Source organism: Hyla sarda, chromosome 5, assembly GCF_029499605.1.
Source record: "Hyla sarda isolate aHylSar1 chromosome 5, aHylSar1.hap1, whole genome shotgun sequence".
Classification (NCBI taxonomy): domain Eukaryota; kingdom Metazoa; phylum Chordata; class Amphibia; order Anura; family Hylidae; genus Hyla; species Hyla sarda.
Window position 1 is genome coordinate 293118855 of NC_079193.1, and position 22857 is coordinate 293141711.

General features: G+C 42.7%; 1 protein-coding gene across 13 annotated transcripts in view; it reads left to right on the top strand.

Moving 5' to 3' along the window:
* The window catches only part of FAM110B (family with sequence similarity 110 member B), a 282271-nt gene that overhangs the window by 157722 nt on the left and 101692 nt on the right, over positions 1-22857 (top strand). Inside the window, exon 1 of one of the 13 annotated variants that reach the window (XM_056521988.1) lies at positions 3260-3278. The exons of 9 other annotated variants lie outside the window; for them this stretch is intronic. The gene's annotated coding sequence lies outside the window, so the exon portion shown is untranslated. Of the gene's footprint in view, positions 1-3259; positions 3279-3523; positions 3604-3926; positions 4091-22857 lie in introns of those variants that run through there. 3 more of the 13 variants (XM_056521983.1, XM_056521987.1, XM_056521979.1) reach the window with 3 other exon arrangements.

Below are 22857 nucleotides of genomic sequence, written 5' to 3' on the forward strand. Positions count from 1 at the left end.
TTGTATGATGCGGAGGCCAGAAGAAGCGTCATGTGACGTGAAACGGACATAGCCTAGCTTGTTCCCTGCACCTTGGTCAGCGTACTATTGTCTGATGAATGTGATGTCTCTACGTGAGTTTCCACAATAAAACAGCCTGGACTCCAGCCGCTTTATTGGATTAGTGAGTTGCCGTGTCTTCTTTGTTCTACTAGCATAAATAATAAAAAATAAACATTTTAGTATCCCTGCGTGCATAATTGTACGAACTAATAAAATATAACATTATGTATCCCATATGGTAAATGACGTAAATGTAAAAAAATCTATATTAAAATAGCCCAGAAAAAAAGTTAAGAAGCGATTTAAAAAGTCAGATCAATACCAAAATGGTACCGATACAAAAAACTGATTATTGTGCAAAAAATTAGCCCTCATATAGGCTGGTATGCGAAAAAATTTTTTTTTAAAAAAGCTTCAGGGGTCTTAAAATGGCAATTTAAAAAATTCGAAAAAGTTCAGAATTTTTTAAAAATTAGTAAAACATGACGGAAACTATATAAATCTGGTATTGCTGTAATCGGGCTGGCCTAAAGTAACAAGACAACAGGTTATCTCAACCACAAGATAAATGGCGTCGAAAAAAACAGAACAAATTTGCTAAATTATCTTTTACTATTTCAATTTCACTTAACCGAATATATATATATATATATATATATATATATATATATATATATATATATTTTTTTTTTTATTATTATTATCATTATTATTATTATTATTATTATTATTATTATTAATATTTATTATAATTAATTTATTATTTTTTGGGGGGGGTTCGGAGAATCTGTTATTTAAAATTAAAAGGGAAATCATGTTTTATAATAAATGCCCCTTTCTGGATCCTCCCACTGCCCTATCTTCAGCAGCAGATCAGCACACAAAAAGGAGAAGGCAGTAGCTTCTGTCCAACTACCTCTCTCTGCTAGAAGAGCTTAGAAGAACTTGGTGGAACAGCTTCTTGTATTCAACTGTAAGTGTTTATAAATACATTCGCATATTAATACAGAGGAGTCTGAGTTGGAAGTACATTTATCAGAACATTGAGTACATTGAGTTGGAACATTTATCTACCGACTCCACAGCCCTGAGGTTCACAACTAGAGTTGAGCGAACTTACAGTAAATTGACTCGTAGTGAACCTCACAGTTCAGCTGTTGATTACTTTAGTCTGCATAAACTAGCTCAGCTTTCCGAGGGCTCCAGTTCCCTGGAAAAGGTGGATACAGACCTAGGAGACCTAAGACTGTCATCCCGGACTGTTCCAGGCAACCAGAGCCCTTGGAAAGCTGAACTAATTTATGCAGACTAAAGTAATCAACAGCCGAGCTGTGAGGTTCACTACGAGCCAATTTACTGTAAGTTCGCTCAACTCTATTGACGACATGTCATGTTGTACATGCAGTCCAATCTGCAGGTGTCACGAGGAGCTGAGCAGATTGATATGTCGTTTTTTTTTTAGACAGGTTCCAGGATAACTTTTATTTATTTATTCATGTAAACCTACGGTCATTTTGGTCTAAGTAGTCAAGTGGGCGGTCCTATTCAGTGATTGCCAGCTCTCTAAATGCAACCTTACACACAGATAGATGTCAATCACTGAGTAGGACCGCCCACATGACTACTTAGCCTAGAAATAGCAGAAATTTACATAAATAAATCACAAGTTATGCTGGAACTTTTCCCACAAAACTACATATGAATCTGCTCAGCTCCTCCTGCTCTATAACATGCTGCCTGCAGATTTTTACTGTATTTTCAATGTGACAGGTTCCCTTTAGCGTTATGGTAAAGAGGATTAAAGGGGTACTCTGGTGGAAAACTTTATTTATTTTTAATCAACTGGTGCCAGAAAGTTAAACAGATTTGTAAATTACTTCTATTAAAAAAAATCTTAATCCTTCCAGTACTTATTAGCTGCTGACTACTACAGAGGAAATTATTTTCTTTTTGGAACACATTGCTCTCTGCTGACCTCATGACCACAGTGCTCTCTGCTGACATCTCTGTCCATTTTAGGAACTGTCCAGAGCAGCATACGTTTTCTATGGGGATTTTCTCCTACTCTGGACAGTTCTTAAAATGGACAGAGATGTCAGCAGAGAGCTCTGTGTTCCAAAAAGAAAATAATTTCCTCGATAGTATTCAGCAGCTAATAAGTGCTGGAAGGATTAAGATTTTTTTTTAATAGAAGTAATTTACAAATCTGTTTAACTTTTTGGGACCAGTTGATTAAAAAAAATAAAAAGTTTTCCACCGGATTACACCTTTTATTTCTCTCAACTAGTGAGTTCCCAGAATAGAACATTGCCTAGGTATTGGATGGCTTTTCAAAAAGTTAGGGCCTTCCAAAGACTTTTCATTTTTATGGCTTTTCAAAAAATTCTCCACCCTGGGGCCTCCTTGTTGTTGTTGTTTTTTTTTGATTCACGGAATGCCAGGATTTTCTCCTTGGTCTGTATTGCGGTCAACAAAGGCGTTCTGTTACATTCTCTGAGATGCATCAGGATTACTGATCTCTGTATAGCAGTATTTCCCAACCAGGGTGCCTCAAGCTGTTGCAAAACTACAACTCTCAGCATGCCCGGACAGCCTTCGGCTGTCCGGGCATGCTGGGAGTTGTAGTTTTGCAACTGCTGGAGGCACCCTGGTTGGGTAACACTACTGTAGAGTAATGTAGTACCCAGATTACGACTTTATTTGTTTTTTCCCAGTCTTCCTATGAGATCCTACATAAGCTGAAAATATTGAGTACAAAGCGTGTTGTTTTGGGCTTAGTAAACACATGATTATTATGTAGGTAGTAGTCACAGAACTCCTATAAAACTATCACAAGCAGTAATCTGGATTAACTTGTTTGTGCCTGGTTTATCCCTAATCGGAAGATACAGAAGCCGGGAACCCTTTGTGGTTGTGTCGGAGTTAAACCATTTGCCTTCACATAAGGATATCTAGGAGGCTAAAGTAGGGAATGCATAGATAACAAATGTCCTGTGTGGAGATAGTGGTGGAGAATGAGTGTTGGTGGATGGCTCTTAAATTTTATAGCACATAGTGGAGTAAATAATTATGGGAGAGATTGGAAGCTTTGTCTAATCCTTGAAGCTGTATCTGACAGGGATTGGCCTGCTACAGAATCCTTCCATCTGCTGGCTGTAAAACAAGTGGTGGGAAGGGAATGAATGTAGCTGTTCCACATGGTGTTGGATCAAGGATCTTAGGGAAGCGCCAGCCGAGTGAGTCAAGTATATCAAGGTTCAGTCTGTGAGAGTTATTGTTACTTAAAAAAAAAAAAATGTATTAATAAAATTTATATATAATTAATATATATATATATATATATATATATATATATATATATATATATATATATATTATCTCAATGGGGGAGAATTATCAAAGCCCGTGCTGAGGTAACGTTGTCCAGTTGCCCATAGCAACCAATCAGATTGCTTCTTTCATTTTTCACAGGAATGAAAGTGAAAGAAGCAAGCTGGTTGCTATGGGCAACTGGGAAAGTTTTACTCTGCACAGGTTTTGATAAATCTCCCCCCAATGTATGTGTGTATGTATGTGTGTATGTATGTATGTGTGTATGTTTCAGCATCACGTTCAATCGGCTAAACATATTAACATGAAACTTGGCACACATGTTACTTACATGTCAACATAGGGCTGAGCGGTATGACCAAATATGTGTATCACTGTATTTTTTTTTTTAACTTACAGCGGTTCCACGATATTTAACGGTATTCCCCCCCCCAAAAAAAAATCATGTGACCGGCCAGCGCTGTTCTGCCCCGGCCAGTGATAGGCTGAGCCCACTGTCATGTAAGAAGCCGGCTTCTTACATGACAGTGGGCTCAGCCGATCACTGGCCGGGGCGGGGCATCGCTATGGCCGGTGATATGCTGACGGCTGTCCGGGCATGCTGGGAGTTGTAGTTTTGTAACAGCTGGAGGTCCGCAGATTGGAGACCACTGGCGTACAGTGAGTTCCAGCGCCCGGCGGCCCCCAAAAAAGAGGAGGAGGGCAGTGCTTGACATCTGTGAGTAGTACCCCGCTTGGCTGATCATTAATTGGGGGGGGGGGGGGGGGGGGGGCAGAACAGCGCTGGCGGGTAACATAGGGTTAGTTCCCCGATGTGGGGACAGCGCTTTGCTGGGCTGACAATACATTCCCGAGGGGGATGGGCCCAACCGTTATTGCGGTATGGGGGAAAATTCATATCGTTCAGCCCAAAAAAAAATCTGTATTCGGTATGAACCGGTATACCGCCCAGCCCTATGTCAACAACAAACATAGGATAGGTAATTTAACCCTTACTCACCCCCATTTGCCAGGGGCGGGTCCCATACAAGTCTATGGGAAATATATAGGCAGAGAACAAGAGGAAAATCCAGCTCCCAAGGTGCAAGTACAATAAAACTTAATGTTTACTTCATCCAATTAAAAATAAAATTCTGTGGTGGAAGTGAGTGGGGACATGTCACTCTAAAATCGAAAGTGAAACGCCGACGCGTTTCCAGCACAAGCTCTTAGTCTGGCTAAGCCATGACTAAGAGCTTATGCTCGAAACACGTTGGCGTTTCACTTCGATTTTAGAGTGACATGTCACCACTCACTTCCACCACGGAATGTTTTTAATCGGATGAAGTAAACATTAAGTTTTATTGTACTTGCACCTTGGGAGCTGGATTTTCCTCTTGTTCTCTGTCTGAATGCTACAGGGATAGGCGGATCCCTGTATTCGTGCTTCCATAAGATCATCCGTCTGGAATCTCCAATCTTCTGTACCTGCTATGGGAAATATATGTTACTGCATAACTTCCAAATGGCTGGAGATATTTCGATAATACTTTGTCGCATGTTACTTATATATTCACTAAAAATATAGGATACATAAATTAACTCTAAACAAAAACCCCAACCCTCACAAATGGGGGGGTAGTTAAAAGTCCCATGCAAATCTATGGGAAATGTATGGAAATGACGGGAAAGGAGGTCGTGATATGGGGATGGGCTAGGGGGACGGGCTAGGAGGTCAAGATATGAGGACGGGATATGGGGTCGGGATATGACAACAATATATGAGGACGGGATATGAAGTCAAAAGCTTCCTCTTTTTGTTGATTTTCCTCCTCAACAAAGATTAGGAAGGAAAAACCAGGCTATGCCGGGTACTCATCTAGAGTGTGTGTGTATATATATATATATATATATATATAAATTTATGAGAACCTATTCTGGCTGATCTATTGGAAATTCCACCATGTGAGCCAGGCCTTACCCTCCAAGAGGAAACTTGCATTATTTGCTGAAAATGCATATAACCTAATTTTTTATTGCATCCTTTTGCTTTATAATGACCTTTCATGTCTCAATAGTGGGCTCGCTAGGCTCAATAGGTTAAAAAAAAAGAATTTGCTTGCCTTGATTCCCCACCATTGCCTTAGTATGGTGCCCTCTTCCTGCTACTAATCACTTCCTTGTGTGTCTTGAGACAAGTAGGTGGCATCTCAGCCAATTACTGGCATGGCTGATTACCACTGCCATCTGTGATTGGCTGAGAAGGCACTTCCTTGAGTCAAGATGTCATCAACACTTAAATGTGTTGTTTTTTTGAACAAATCAGATATATTTTTCCAATTCCTGGATAATCCTTTTAACCCCAAAGCCTTCTGTGAATATTTCTGTAGCGAACATCCTGTAGACTTGTTTTGAAATGGGGGCAATGGAACACTGCAAGTCTCTGTCATGTAGTGGCTATCATTGTTGTCTGATGGACCGCTTTGATAATGGAGTTCATTGCTTTTTGGCATTTTATTAGGAACAATAGCCCTGCATAAAGTGCATTTTTTACCATCCAATGTGATGTATAGTAAAAAAAATTGCTATGCCAGATCTTAAGTTGGAAGACACTAAGATGTGTATAAAACCCCAAAAAGCTAACGACTGTTCTCCCTGTACGCCAGTACAATTTTAATTCCTAAAACAATGTACAGTGCTCTTTAAAAAAAAAAAAAAAAAAAAAATTAAAATACATTTTATATTTCATGTCAAAATAGTTCAATACTTGATTTTCTGGCTGAGCATGTTGGGAATTGTAGTTTTGCGAGAGCTGGAGAGACATTTTTTTTGGAAACCATTGCTGTAGAGTAAAGAATAGTGAGGATTTTTCCTTAAGAGGCTATGAAGAGCTTTAATCGTAATAGACATGAAATGTTTGCTGCTGATTAGTCCATTGTTCTCGGTCCAGTATATGGCATTAGAAATTATTGCAGATTTACTAGAATACTTTATATGACACCTGAACTGGGCTGAACTCTGCTCCGTATTTCCCGGGGCGGACCGGTGACTCTTAGCACCAGTTGACATCTAGAGCGCTGTTCTATTATGCCCTTTGATCTTGCAGAGCTGTATACCAGGCAAATTATCTTCTCTATGTTAATTACAAGTACATTTAATTTAGTGTTATGACCCTCCGTCTATTATATAGAGAACATTACATACTGAAGCTTTCCCCGGTTTATTTATTTTATGGTAATAGTCATTTACAGAAACTCAATTCAAAGTGCACAGATATGTGGTGACACTATATCACTTAGAATGCTGGAAATATAGTAGAGACTATCAGACTGAACAGAGCTGTAAGTCCCCCTGATATAAAGAAGTCTAAGAAATTATGCTACAGTGCATGGTGTTATGGAATAAGCTTTTAGGGCAACGGTTTTTAAAAATAAAAATATTTTAGCATTAGGAAGCAATGTTGCATCCAATGTCGTAATTTTCATGCTGCCCGCACCATGCATCATCAGGGCAGTGTCTGATGGCTTTTGTTTGGGTATATGGAGAGATCTATCTGAGGCTGGTGGGCAAAAATAGAAGCAATGAAGATCCAGTGACTGCACTGATGACCCGTGGTTCAGGCAGCATGAAAACTATGATAGATTCCTTTTTAAAGATGGTCATACATGTTAGATAAAAGTTGTAAGAACCAAATTTGATAACCAAATTAAAGTTGGATTTGCTGGACATCTAGGAGCATCCTGACTGTTCCCATCATCCATTGTTATGGAAAGAGAGACTGGGCATTTTGGCTTCCATTGTACCTGATCCTTAATACTCTTCCTACCATCTTACCGTTAAATTAACGCTGTTCCACATGGTGATAGTGAAGATTTAACTTTTGAAGTTTGTCGCAAAGCCCTCAATTTGTCACAAATCTACACCAGCCCGGACCTGGCTTAAAATACTGGCAGTGAAGAACATTTTAAAAAAAAGTCTTCCGTTTTTTCCGCAACCATGTGAAAAGTCAGAGAAGGATTCATATAAAGTGGTGTTCTGAAGTAATAAATCTTTTACTTACATGCGCCAAATTAATCAACCCCTGTGTGATAGTATGATAAATGTGTCACACGTAAGCAAAAATAAATGACTTCAAAACCCACTTTCTAAAGACAACAATAATAAATGTCCCTAATAGTAACCAATTAGGTAAGGTTAGATCCTTCCTCATTTCCCCGCTAGTTTTCCTTTACACAGAAAGATTGTGAGAATAAACATTCCTTACACATCATTGTACGCTGCAGACATGTGGGTGATCAGCTGAAAAGCAATGTTTCCTGCAGACATTAAAAGGATACTCTGGAAGAAAAAAATACCTTTTTTCGTGTTTTTAAATCTGGTGACAGAAACCTATACAGTTTATGACAGACAGAGGTGCAGCCAGGAAGCCCTGTGTCTGACTGGGAAGACTACATGATTGATTTGTCTACGTAGAAGGACCCTGAAATGGTGTGATCTGTCCAGAACAGGAGCAAATCCCCATTGCAAACCTCATATGCATATTTTGCTGCATATTTTCTACACTTTAATTTCGATTCTGCTGTCGGCAGAAAGAATGGACTCCGCATGGAATGCATTGCAGACTATAAGAAGGCGCATTCCCGTGCTGTCCTAGCGTTGGCATGTTATGCCAATGCATGCAGTCTGCAGAATGTCCGCACAGAGATTTTGCGTGCAGACATTCTGCCATGTAATCCCTGCCTTAGGGTCCTTCGACACGGGCATATGATCTGCCCGTAATGCCAGTATACCAAGTCTAGAGATGGGGGGTGGGGTTTGAAGGAATGAAGGATTCCTGCCCGCTTAGTTTGACTTTGTAGTTTATCATATGGGTTGTGTCTAACATAATATTCACAATGTTCAGCCTAAAGATGGGAAGGCATGGAAAATTGGGGGAAAAACCTTTTTTCTGTATTTTTTCAAAGCCATTTTCCCCCCAGAAAAATTAAGAAATATGCTCTGTTATATTGATAAATAATCTGTTTATAACATGATATTCAAAAATATATAACATTCAAGTAGAAGTCCCATTCAGAAGTTGTTTTTTTTTTTGTACCATTATTCCCGGGCTGCCAGCATCTAAAACAACAAACTGGGCTCACCCGCCACTGCTCCCTCGGTATCACCGCTCCGGTCCTCCACTGCCTTTTTTTTCCCTGGTTGCCTGTGGTCGATGCCTCACACTGCTGATCAGCAAATCGCCGGCCACACCACTATCCTGCCCCAGCCAGCGATGGGCTTAGCAGCAGTGTAATGCATTTAGCCCCGACAGCCATGAAGAAGACATCTGATTGGGGCCTCTCCTTTAAAGGGGTACTCCGGTGAAAACCTTTTTTTCTTTTAAATCAACTGGTGGCAGAAAGTTAAAAATATTTGTAAATTACTTCTATTAAAAAATCTTAATCCTTCCTGTACTTATTAGCTGCTGAATACTACAGAGGAAATTCTTTTCTTTTTAGAATGCTCTCTGATGACATCAGCACAGTGCTCTCTACTGACGTTATTATAATAAGAACAACGCTTTATTTATTGTTGTCCTTAGTGGGATTCGAACCCAAGTCCCCAGCACTGCAAGGCAGCAGTGCTAACCACTGAGCCACCATACTGCCCTCAGCATATATCTGCTATGCATGGTTGATAAAATGGACAGAGATGTCAGCAGAGAGCACCGTGCTCGTGATGTCATCAGTGTTCCAAAAAGAAAGGAATTTCCTCTGTAGCATTCAGCTGCTAATAAGTACTGGAAGGATTAAGATTTTTTAATAGAAGTAATTTACAAATATGTTAAACTTTCTGCCACCAGTTGATTTAAAAGAAAAAAGGTTTTCACCGGAGTACCCCTTTAAGACCTTCATGAAAGACATCTCAGAATCTTTGTAAGTTCTCCAGTCTCACCTGAAGACGAGCAAATCCTGGAAAACAACTCTAATACAGAGAATGCTATTTTTAAAGAGCACTATGCATTTCTTCCTTTAGGGGCGCTGCAGGGAAAAGGTTTCAGTTTAGTTTTACAAATGAGCAAACTTACAGTAAATTCGATTCGTCACGAACTTCTCAGCTTGGCGGTTGCTGACTTTTCCTGCATAAATTAGTTCAGCTTTCTGATGCACCGGTGGGCTGGAAAAGGGGGATACAGTCCTAGGAAAGAGTCTCCTAGGACTGTATCCACCTTTTCCAGCCCACGGGAGCACGGGAAAGCTGAACTAATTTATGCAGGAAAAGTCAGCAACCGCCGAGCCGAGAAGTTCGTGACGAATCGAATTTACTGTAAGTTCGCTCATCTCTATTTAGTTTGGTTGTGTCTGGGCTCCACCTTGTTATTACAGAAGTTGATGTTTCTGTCCTCTCACATCGGCCTTAATTGACATTTATCTATCTGATTCCTATGAATGTTCTTTCCGATCACAGATAATGTTTGCCTATTGTCTGAGTCTGGATGACTAGTAAAATATTTTTTTTTGTCCTTTTTAAAGGGGTACTCCGGCGCTTAGCCATCTTATCCCCTATCCAAAGGATAGGGGATAAGATGCCTGATCACGGGGGTCCCGCCGCTGGGGACCCCCTTGATCTTCCACGCGCTGGGGACCCCCGTGATCTTGCACGCAGCACCCCACTAGGTGCTGCGTGCAGGATGCAGTGGGGTGCTGCATGCAAGATCACGGGGGTCGCCAGCGGCGGGACCCCCGCGATCAGGCATCTTATCCCCTATCCTTTGGATAGGGGATAAGATGGCTAAGCGCTGGAGTACCCCTTTATGGAGAGATAAGTCACCTTGCATATATTCTTTGCAACCTTTTTGTGCTTTGGTTGTCTAAATTTGACCTGTGAGCTATACCGCTATACTGTCATCAATAATTAACACAATTCTGGGAATCTTTTTGAAGTTACATGTGGTATTTATGTGGTTTGTACACAGTGGGATAGAATTTAGTTAGCCCTTTTTTAATGTATATTTAATGCTTCTGCTCGGCTAATAGTTTAACAAATGAGGGTAGGAGCTGGATATAGCACCGATTTTACGTTATGTGAAGTTTACCTGGTGCAGCAACCATGCTTTCTTCTGATTTACCTTATTTTTCGCCCTATAAGACGCACCCAATTTTAAAGGTGCAAAATCTAGAAAAAAAAAGATTCTGAACCCAACAGTGATCTTCAACCTGCGGACCTCCAGATGTTGCAAAACTACAACTCTCAGCATGCCCGGACAGCCAACGGCTGTCCGGGCATGCTGGGAGTTGTAGTTTTGCAACATCTGGAGGTCCGCAGGTTGAAGACCACTGGATAGGAGGTAATACTCACTTGTCCCCGCCGCTCCGGACATGTCACCGCTGCCCTGGATGTCGCTCCATCGCTGTCACGGCATCCCCGTGGTGTCCTCGACGCTCCGGTCATCTTCTTCCCCAGGATCCACGCTCTCCGTCGCCGTCATCACGTCGCTATGCACGCTGCTCCTATTGGATGATGAGATGGCGTTCGTGACAAAGTGATGACGTAGAAGGAGAGTGCCGGCCATGCAGGGGATCCCGGCACGGAGCAGACACCGAGGAGGCAGGTAAGGTCCCTCCCGGTGTCCTGTAAGCTGTTCGCGAATTCACCGCGGCGGTCCCGAACAGCCGGGTTAGTGTCACTTTCGCTTCAGACGCGGAGGTCAGCTTTGATCGCCGTGTCTGAAGGGTTAATACAGGGCATCACCGCAATCGGTGATGTCCTGTATTAGCCGCGGGTCCCGGCCGTTGATGGCCGCAGGAACCGCTGCGATAGGGGTGTATTCGCCTTATAAGACGCACCAACTTTTCCCCCCTAGTTTTGGGGAAGAAAAAGTGCGTCTTGTACGGCGAAAAATACGGTAGTTATATATAATGCAAGTACTAGAAACATGGTGGTTTAAAAACCCCCATATAAAAATATCAAATACTAATAAATTAAGTTCTGAGGATAACAAACATTTTAGATTAACAGCAGTGGATTCCAGACATCGGTGCTTTTGGTCTCCCACTCCTCCATTATTTTCAGGTTACAGTTTAAGGAAAACCGATATTCCCAGACTTACTGAAAAAAGTGTAAATTTAGCCTTAGAAATTGTGTGCTTGTAATAATCCGCATAATACCAAATCAATTTAATGTTGTTGAGTAGCAAGGCCATGAGAGGAATTGGGTAAATCAAGTTTTTACCCATATGTGCCTGTACGTAAGCCATGTACCGTATTTTTCGTCCTATAGGACGCACCGGCGTATAAGACGCACCCTATTTTTAGGTGCAAAATCTAAAAAATTAAAGATTTTTAACCCAATAGTGGTCTTCAACCTGCGGACCTCCAGATGTTGCAAAACTACAACTCCCAGCATGCCCGGACAGCCGTTGGCTGTCCGGGCATGCTGGGAGTTGTAGTTTTGCAACATCTGGAGGTCCGCAGATTGAAGACCACTGCATAGGATTTAATACTCACGTGTCCCCGCCGCTCCGGACCCGTCACCGCTGCCCTGGATGTCGCTCCATCGCTGTCGCCGTGTCCCCGTCGCTCTGCTGCCGGCCTGCTGCTGAACGTCTCTGCTGCCGGCCGGGTATCTTCGCTCTCCGTGGCCGTCATCACGTTGTTACTCACGCAGACGCACGTACGCGACGACGTGATGACGAGGAAGGAGAGCGCCGGCCATACAGGGGATCCCTGAATGGAGAAGACACCGAGGAGGCAGGTAAGGTCCCTCCCGGTGTCCTGTAAGCACTAACCCGGCTATTCAGTCGGGCTGTTCGGGACCACCGCGGTGAAATCGCTGCGGTCCCGAACAGCCCAACTGAATAGCCGGGTTAGTGTCACTTTCCCTTCAGATGCGGAGGTCAGCTTTGATCGCCGCGTCTGAAGGGTTAATACAGGGCATCACCGCAATCGGTGATGTCCTGTATTAGCCGCCTGTCCCGGCCGTTGATGGCCGCAGGGACCGCCGCGATAGGTGTGTATTCGCCATATAAGACACACCGACTTTTCCCCCCCAGTTTTGAGAAGAAAAAGTGCGTCTTATACGGCGAAAAATATGGTATTCCCCATGTTTTCCCCACTGTGGTCATACAGAAAAGGAAATTCAAAAAGAAAAATGATTCTTATGGAGCATACAGCAGCTGAGAAGTAATGGAAGGATTAAGATTTTTATAATAGAAGTAATTTACAAATCGGTTTTAAAATTCTGTCACCAGTTGATTTAAAAAATAAAGATTTTTCCAGTGGAGTAGCCCTTTAAAGTCCCTTTTAACTGCAACTCCAAGTTCACTCTGTTCTCCTATCTGACCTTGCTGATACTAAGATGGTCATTCTGATGTTTGTATGAGTGGAAGGAAATCTGAAGGTCAAATAATATATAATACAGCCCTTTTGTCAAATGCCCTTGTATCTCATACATTCCCAAACCTTGCATATATATATATATATATTTAAGGACATCTCTAGGTTCATTATTTTACCCATACTCAGCCCGATGTAAACATGAAATACATCCTGGGCTTTTCCATATATATTGCTGACCGTGTTTGATTTGTTTTATTGTTTAATCTATGTATTTGTTTTCCTTGCAGCAGTAACATGGCTTTTATAGATGGAGTTTAGATTTTCAGTGTTTGCCTAATGGATTAAATGAATGCCAGATGCACAGTGGGTCACGGGAAAGTAATATGAAACCATGTTAGCAGTTTTTCATTGGAAGCCCCTCATGAGAATTTTAGTGAGTGCTTATAAAGCGTACATTGGGGGAGATTTAGCTACCCTACTATTTTCTTTTTTTTTCTGCCGTTTTTTCCGTCTAACTTTTTCTGTTGCAGCGTGAAATGTATCATAATTATGTACTGTAGATTATTAATTCCCTGCCGCTTTGCACGGGCAGGGAAAGCTCTAGCTTAGGCTGGGTTCATACCACGTTTTTCAAATACGGTTACCGTATACGGTTTTCTGCTAAAAAAACGTATGGCAAAAACCGTATGCAACCTTATACAACCGTATGACTCCAAATTAAAACGTATACGGTTTTTCCCCGTGCGGTTCTATCCGTTTGCATCAGTTTTTGCACGCGGGTTTGCGATTTTGTTGGAATCAGTTTTCCAGCAATTTAATAAAGTTACTATTGTTCTATTGAAATTCCAATCTGCGCATGTGTCAACTCCAAAAACGAATTAGAAAAACCGTATACAACCGTATTCTGAAATTCTGTGTACGGTTCTCATAGACAGCAATGTTAAAAGGACCGCATACGGTTCGCATACGGTTTTCCAACCGGAGGCAAAAACGTGGTCGACAGCGTTTTTGCCTACGGTTGAAAAATCGGCAAAACCGTATCAGAGGCAAAACGGATGCAACCGTACACAACATTTGGAATACGGTTTACAATGCATTCTCTATGCATACGGTTTCGGATACGGTCGTATACGTTTTTTTGCGGAAAACCGTATACGGTTACCATATTTGAAAAACGTGGTGTGAACCCAGCCTTACACTCTTGTTTAGACCTTTCTGCAGATTCCCAGACTCTCGCGTTGTTTACCTCAAAACTTTTGTGAGTTCAGTCAGGTTCCGCCATGATCTGCGATCAGATCCACGCTGCAGCGCAGTGGGCGATCCGATCATACATTTTAAGTGATGCACTGCCACAGATGCCGTCATCTGTATTGATCACGGCATCTGTGGGGTTAATCTGCGCGATTGCCGATGTCTGCCATTTCCGGCGGGTCCACGGCTGCTGACAGCAGCTGGGACCTGCCGGGCATGACGCAAGCACAACTCCGATGCTCGCAGTCATGTATGGGAAATAAATGTACATCCTGGTGGACGAAATAACTCCGCAACAGGTTGTACATTTCTCATTGGTCGCTTAGGGGTAGAACGTAGGTGACGGAAAAAAGAAAACTGGGCTAGTAATGGAATGTGATGCTGCTCCCCTGCTTTAAACAGAATCAAAATCCCTTTTCCTAATCATAACCTGGAACTATAATCATAACCCCTTTCCCTATGTCTGAAAATTAAAGCTAACCCCTAAACCTAAAATAAATCATAATAAAAACCCATATTCATTACCCTTTGCTATAATAAACCTTTATCATCGCCCTAAACAGAAATATCAACCCATAAACAATGAATAATAATCATAACCCGGATAAGCCCTAATCAAAAACCCTGACCGCGATCAGCACTGAAAAGGGCTAAGAATGATGACCTCCAGGGGTTCAGGTAAAATTTAGCTAAACTGTTTTTAGGAAGGTGACTGGTACCAACATGATACTGTTTCTGCAAGTATATTTTCAAGTAGAGCTGGCCGGTATGACCAAATCTGCGTATCACGGTATTTTTGTAACTTTTGACGGTTCCACGGTATGTCCCCCCCCACCACCACAAATTATCAGCCCAGCGCTGCCCCCATGGGGGTAAATACTCACATGTCACCCGCTGCCCTCCTCGTGCTGTTTGTTGCCGGCACAGACACAAGGTAAACAAAATAAACTCACGCATGTTCCGACGTCGGCCTCACGCTAGGGACGGGAACGTCGGACAGCCGTCAGCCTATCACCGGCCGCAGCAATGTTCCGCCTCGGCCGCTGATAGGCTGAGCCCACTGTCATGTAAGGCGCTGCGGCCGGTGATAGGCTGACGTCTGTCCGACGTTCCATTCACTAGGAAGCGGATGAGGCCGGTACTGGACCAACGGGAGGAGAGTTAAAGTTTATTTTGTTTATTTTTTGCAGCCCGGGCATGGGGATACCACACAATATAGAGCAGTGGTCTTCAACCTGCCGACCTCCAGATGTTGCAAAACTACAACTCCCAGCATGCCCGGACAGCCAACGGCTGTCCGGGCATGCTGAGAGTTGTAGTTTTGCAACATTCGGAGGTCGGCAGGTTGAAGACCACTGGTATAGAGTGTCAGCGCCGGCGGCCGAAACAAACATGAGAATGAGGACGGCAGCGCATGCGGGTGAGAGATCAGTATTTACCCCGATGGGGACAGCGCTGGGCTGATAATTAATTGGGGGGCAGAACAGCGCTCGCGGGTGACTTGTGATTAGTTCCCCGATGTGGGGACAGCGCAGCGCTGGGCTCATTCTTTCCCGAGGGGGAAGGGCCCAACCGGTATTACGGTATGGGTGAAAATTCATATCGTGCAGCACAAAAATGTCGGTATTCGGTATGAACCGGTACACCGCCCAGCCCTATTTTCAAGTCAGCCGCTACGTCACACAGGTGAAGAAACAACCCCGATTATAAGATGGATGCATGACCAATTTTTGTCGGCATCTGCATTTATGCTATGTAATTGTGCTTTGCGTACAGTAAAGAGGTTTTTGTACGTGTACTTTTGGTGGTGTACTTTAGAAATCTGGGTTTTGCGCAATTTTAAGCAACTTATTATAAAAGTCGCTTATGGTAAATAATGGTGCACTGCATGTCTAAATCGGAAATAGGTGTACTGCTACTCTAAAACTTCAAAAGTTGTACAAAAGTCTCTAAGGTTACATGACTGCGCCATCACAGCGCCAATGATAGACGGAAAATAACATCTACATGGAATGATAAGTCTCCCCCATTGAGTGGTCTTGCTGCAATTCATAGCCCTCATTTAGTTTCAGCACCTAACTTAGGGCTTATTATGTGTTAACTGGAGACCTCTGGGAAATGTCTTGTTTTTGGCTTCCTATACGGGGTGTTGCTCCGCATTTTGAGGTTTTACTGTAGTGATAAAGTAAATGTAAGCTGGAAATTGAGCTGAGTAGTGCTGTCTTTTATATTCGGCTGAGAAATGGATACAATTTTATCCGGTCTAGGCAACGCTCTGTGAGCTAAAGAGTCTGGACTCCAGACTGATACACTAGCAAATGATCAGAAATATTTGTGAAGTTGATGTCTTCAGCCTCAGATCATTTCCTAGACCAGTGTTTTCCAACCAGTGTGCCTCCAGCTGTTGCAAAACTACAACTCCCAGCATGCCCGGACAGCCAAAGGCTGTCCGGGCATGCTGGGAGTTGTAGTTTTGCAACAGCTGGAGGCACACTGGCCTAGACGACCACTTCTCGGACTGGACTATATTATATATATGGTTATATATGGATTGGCATCTTCTGGATGGAAACAATTGTCATTCAGGGACAGTAGTCCTGAAAAAGAATGAAGAGTTAAAACAAAAGTATATTAGATAGCTCTATATGAGAAAACTTTATTTTTTTTATTTTTTAATAAACTCAAAAGTAAATTGCATTTATTTGTCACTTCATGATGCAGCTGTTATGCCCCCCCCAGTCCAGTAATTCTTCCCTATTACAAAATGTGACCATGCCCTTAAAAAGGCAAATACACATTTTCACAAGTGTTATTTTAAGCAGAAAAATATTCTCCTTGTTTTTTTTTTTTTTTTTTCTGGGAAAAACTCCCTAAGGCACACAGTTTTTTTTTTTTTGTTTTTTTTTTTTTAACTACCGTAGAAAAAACACACAAAACATGGAAAACCCAGGCTTAAAGGGGTACTCCGGCACTAAGACATCTTATCCCCTCCAAAGGATAGGAGATAAGATGCCTGATCGCGGGGGACCCCCGTGATCTTGCATGCAGCACCACATTATAATCAGTCCCCGGAGCATGTTCCCTCCGGGCCTAATTACTGGCGATCACGGGGGGTCCCCAGCGGCGGGACCCCCGCGATCAGGCATCTTATCCCCTATACTTTGGCAGCCTTAAAGGGGTTGTCTGGGATTCCAAAAACCTGGCAGGTTTAATTGTACTCAATAGAGAGGAGGGGTAAGCTGCTGCCAAACGACTAAAAAAAGAGTAAAAGGATTGGGCAAAAGGTTAAAATTCCGCATGCCCAATCCTTTCTCTCTCCAACATTTTGCCAGGGGAGATTTGAGGGCCCCTTTACAATTGAAATCCCCCCCCCCCCCCCTCCTCTTCTTCCCTCTGTGTATAGGGACCTTGAGAAGCATTTTATTTTATTTTTTTTCCTTTACATTCCTGTCTTATGAGGAGTTTTCCCTCCTGAGATGGTTTTGTTTTTGCCACTGGATTTGTTTCTTCTCCACAGAATACCATGCTCTTTCCTGACATTTGTAAGTGATTGTGATATTCTTTTCTGTTCAGTTGACTGGGAAGGACATGACTGTAGAGACGCGTCCATGGTCCAGCAGCCCCAGTATGGTGTTGTACAGTAACATTAATCAGTCTCACTGGTTGCAGCTTGCGGCAGCTGATGACTGTTCCGGGAAAATGGTGCGTTACAATCCGCAGAGAGAAAAGTAGAAAACAAACTGGAAGAATACGGCATGGCTCAAACATTACCATTTCTTTTTATATGCTAATTTACATAGTGTCATTAGAATAATTTTATATTGCTGGTTATGATGATGGAGGGGTCCAAGTCCTGCTGAATGATATTCCTTGCATTAGCTTAGTTGTAGAACCAGAGCTGTATATAACTGCTGCATGTGGATATACATTGCAGAGCTGGGGGGCACTCTATTGTCATGGTGCCTGCATCGTGAGGCTATGTTCACACGGCTAAAATGTCCACAGGAATATTCAGCATGGACATTCCACTGCAACAGAGTCGCATTCATTTCAATGGGATTCTGCTGCACTGTGCACTCGGCAGAATTTCTGCGGCAGATGTTTCTGCCGTGGACCTGATGTTTGCAAAAATAAAACTTGTCTGTTGTTCCTGCAGATTCCACTCGGAAATGCATTGCCTTCTATTAGATAATGTAATTGACCACACAAGATCCAGTCAAGCATTTGGTGATTTGTCGGCTGATCGCTGGCTCTTAAAGGGCTACTCCACCCCTAGACATCTTATCCCCTATGCAAAGGATAGGGGATAAGATGTCTGATCGCGGGGGTCCCGCCGCTGGGGACCCCTGCAATATAACATGCGGCACCCACCTGTTACTGCTCCGGAAGCACTGGAGGGTCTGGTTCCCGACCACGGGAACGGAAGATCGTGACGTCATGACTCCGCCCCTGTGTGACATCACGCCCCGCCCCCTCAATGCAAGTCTATGGGAGACTTGCATTGAGGGGGCGGGGCATGACGTCATACGGGGGGGGGGGGGAATTGTGATGTCATGATCTTTCGTTCCCGTGGTCGGGAGCCAGACCCTCCAGTGCTTCCGGAGCAGTAACAGGTGGGTGCTGCATGCTATATTGCAGGGGTCCCCAGCGGCGGGACCCCCGCGATCAGACATCTTATCCCCTATCCTTTGCATAGGGGATAAGATGTCTTTCACTGTGAACATAACTTCATCATGCCCTTCATGTTATTTAAGTGACTGCATTATTGAGTTACTGTACGGAATCAGATTTTGGAAAGCCTAAAGTTTAATCTTGAAGACAACAAAGTAGAAACGGAGCACTGACCAGATAAATGTGCTCCATTTCTACTTTGTTCTCTTCAAGTGATGTGTACTGCCTAGCACTTTTCACGTTGAGCGCTACATTACCGGACAGGTGTCATAATATAGCTGTGGTGTGAATACTGTTACAACTAGAGATGAGCGAACTTGCAGTAAATTCGATTCGTCACAAACTTCTCGGCTCGGCAGTTGATGACTTATCCTGCGTAAATTAGTTCAGCCTTCAGGTGCTCCGGTGGGCTGGAAAAGGTGGATACATTCCTAGGAAAGAGTCTCCTGGGACTGTATCCACCTTTTCCAGCCCACCGGAGCACCTGAAAGCTGAACTAATTTATGCAGGAAAAGTCAGCAACTGCCGAGCCGAGAAGTTCGTGACGAATCGAATTTACTGTAAGTTCGCTCATCTCTAGTTACAACGCTGCACTAGCCAGGTTCTATACAGAAAGGTGCAGGGTCCATTCTTTTTACATTGGTTTAATCTTCTTGGTCCTGATAACTTTTTTTTTGGAGCGCTTCTTTAAGCACCGTCCCTATGGGAATATCAGCTGGAAGTCCTGACTTTAAGAGTTGACTGTGAAAAATAGAGTGTAGGATAATCTGTGATCCTGGGAAAGGCAATGTATACACACATCTGTTTTGACGTAAGTGAAATCTGAAATGCTGACTTTCCGAAAAGTTAAACACATGTTTTTATAGAACTCGCTTGGATAGACTTTCTATTCTTTTGATTCGTGGAGAAAACTAGACAGAATTCTTGACATTTCCGTACGTTTCAAGGGTTGGTAAATTTTTCCTTTATTTCCAGTGACTGACATGGGGTGATGTAATGGTTTGGGTTACAAGTAATGGAATGTGTTGGCTTCACTTTCTGAAATGCGTTTCTGTGGTTTTCTAAATTCACTAAACAATTCTGCCGCATTATGTTTACACTGGAGATCAACAAAGCAAATGAGTGTGACCGTCTGTCCGGGGAATGCCTCGTGTCTCAAAAAGTTTTATAATGGTGCATTCAATGTTGGCCAAATTCCGGGAAGTGAAGACATTTTTGGTCGTGTGGTTTCACACACGGCTTTTTTTGTTTTTGTTTTGTTTTTTATGTTCTTGATGCAGGTTTTTGAACCAAAGCTAGAAATGGATATAGTGGTGAGAAAAAATACAGGTAATTATTATTATTATTTTTTTTAATTATATTATATGTTGTACTCACAGAAGAAATTAAATCAAAAAATCAATAAAATTAAACAAAATTAAATAAATAAATCCAAAAAAGAAATATGTGTGTGTGTGAAACCACCCTAATCGAAATTGGATTGTTCCAGTCAATAACTCATATGGCCTAGTCACCAATTGCTGAAAAAACATCAATGCGCACCCACCATTCCATATAACTTTAATCCTTGGATCCCTATTTTAACCATTTGTGGGTCCTTGTACATCAGTGGTCTCCAAACTGTGGACCTCCAGCTGTTGCAAAATTACAACTCCGGGCCTGCTGGGAATTGTAATTTTTGTAACAGCTGGAGGTCCACAGTTTGGAGACCACGTTTATAGGTGATAAACACTCATGAATACAATACGCTTACTATGCTGGCTGGGCATGCTGGGAGTTGTAGTTTTGCAACAGCTGGAGGTCCACACTCTGGAGACCACTGTTATAGGTGATAAACACTCATGGATACAATACCCTTACAATGCTGGATTCAGGTGTTGTTTTTATGTGTGTGTTTTTATCTTTTTTTGTTTAGCTAAACACAGTATTGGATACATAGGGGGAGATTTATCAAGACCTGTGTAGAGGAAAAGTTGACCAGTTTTCTATGACAACCAATCAGATTGCTTCTTACATTTAAAAAACAATCTGGTTTCTATTACAAAATCTTAATCCTTCCAGTACTTATTGCTGAATGCTACAGAGGAAATACCTTTCTTTTTGGAACACTGATGACATCACAAGCACAGTGCTCTCTCCTGACATCTCTGTCCATTTTAGCAACCATGCATAGCAGATGTATACTAAGGGGAGCATGGTGACTCAGTGGTTAGCACTGCTGCCTTGCAGTGCTGGGGACTTGGGTTCAAATCCCACTAAGGACAACAATAAATAATACATTATTATTATTATAATAACCTCAGCAGAGAGAACTGTGCTCATGATGTCATCAGAGAGCATTCCAAAAAGAAAAGAATTTCCTCTGTAGTATTCAGCAGCTAATAAGTACAGGAAGGATTAAGATTTTTAATAGAAGTAATTTACAAATATATGTTTAACTTTCTGCCACCAGTTGATTTAAAAGAAAAAAGGTTTTCACCGGAGTACCCCTTTAACACACAATGCCATAAATTGTCCGGATCATTCGCTAATGTGAATGGTTAAATCTTTCAGAGTGGGCATTTTACTCCAACCCTGTATTCTTGAAGTGCATGCAGTGATTTGCTGTCTTGTAGCGCCTCCCTATAGTATAGTGCAGTACTGTACTGCTCTTTATTTGTACCAGGACTAGCTGCTACTACAGGGGTGTGGAAATTTAATTTAAAAAAAAAAACTACTTGTCCACGGGACTAAAACAGAGCAAAATCTACTTGAATTGAAATAGTAAAAGATAATTTAGCAAATTTGGCGGTTTTCTTTTCTACACCATTTACCTTGTGGTTGAGATAACATGTTATTTTGATACTTTAGGCCGCCTGATTACAGCAATACCAGATTTGTATAGTTTGCATCATGTTTTGCTAATTAAAAAAAAATCTGAACTTTTTCTAATTTATTTTAATTGCCATTTTCTGACCACTGTAGCTTTAAAAAAAAAAAAAAAAAAAATTTGCATAGCAGGCTTTATGAAGGCTCACTTTTTGCACCATAATCAGTTTTTCGTGTTGGTACCATTTTGGTATCACTTTTAACTTTTTATTCTGGGATATTATAAAAATTGTAGTTCTGTGGTTTGTTTTTTTTTTTTAACATTTACATTACTTAGATACATAATGTTATATTTTAATAGTTGGTACAATTACGCACACGGCAATACCGAATATGTTTATTTTTATTATGTTTACATGTTTTTATATAGGAAAATGGGGTGATTTAACCTCTTCAGGACATAGGGCGTATGGATACGCCCTGAATCCCGAGTCCTTAAGGACCGAGGGCGTATCCATACGCCCGTGGGAATTCCGGCCCCCACCACTAGCCGGTTGGGGACCGGAGCCGGATGCCTGCTGAAATCGTTCAGCAGGCATCCCGGCATATCGCCCAGGGGGGTCATTATGCCCCCCCATGTCGGCGATCGCCGCAGATCGCTGGACAATTTAGTCCAGCGATCTGCGGCGATTCCGGGTCAATCGGGTCTCCAGTGACCCGATGACCCGGAATTACTGGCTGTTCGGGGCCGTCTCTGACGGCCCCGAACAGCCAGAGCCTGCAGGGGTGAGGTGGCACTGGTGCCACCTCACGATCGCCCTGATTCGTCGGCCGGATTACCGGCCGACCAATCAGGGCACCTGCTGCGGGTGTCACTCCCACACCCGCTCCGCCCCTCTTCTGGAGGACGTGAGCGGGTGCGGGACGTGCACCCCGGGTGCTGGGGACCCCGATCCCCGGCGCCCCTGTTGGGATCGGGGCCCCAGGAGCAGCTGCGGTGGCAGGACTGACCTGCAGCGTCTGGATCGTTGGAGGTGAGTGACAGCCTCCTGCTGTTGCTTAGCAACAGCTCCCAGCATGGGAGCTGTAGTTATGCAACAGCAGGAGGCAGACCACCACAACTCCCAGCATTCCCTTATGGGCATGCTGGGACTTATGGTTTTGCAACAGCTGGAGGCACATTTTTTCTATAGAAAAGTGTACCTTCAGCTGTTGTATAACTACAACTCCCAGCTTGCACAAACAGCTAAAGTGCATGCTGGGAGTTGTAGTGGTGCATCTGCTGGTTGCATAACTACAACTCCCAGCATGCCCGTTGGCTGTCGGTGACTGCTGAGAGTTGTAGTTTTGCAACAGCTGAAGGCACACTGGTTGTGAAACTCAAGAGTTTTTTTTTACCTAACTCAGTGTTTCACGACCGGTGTGCCTCCAGCTGTTGCAAACTACAACTCTCAGCAGT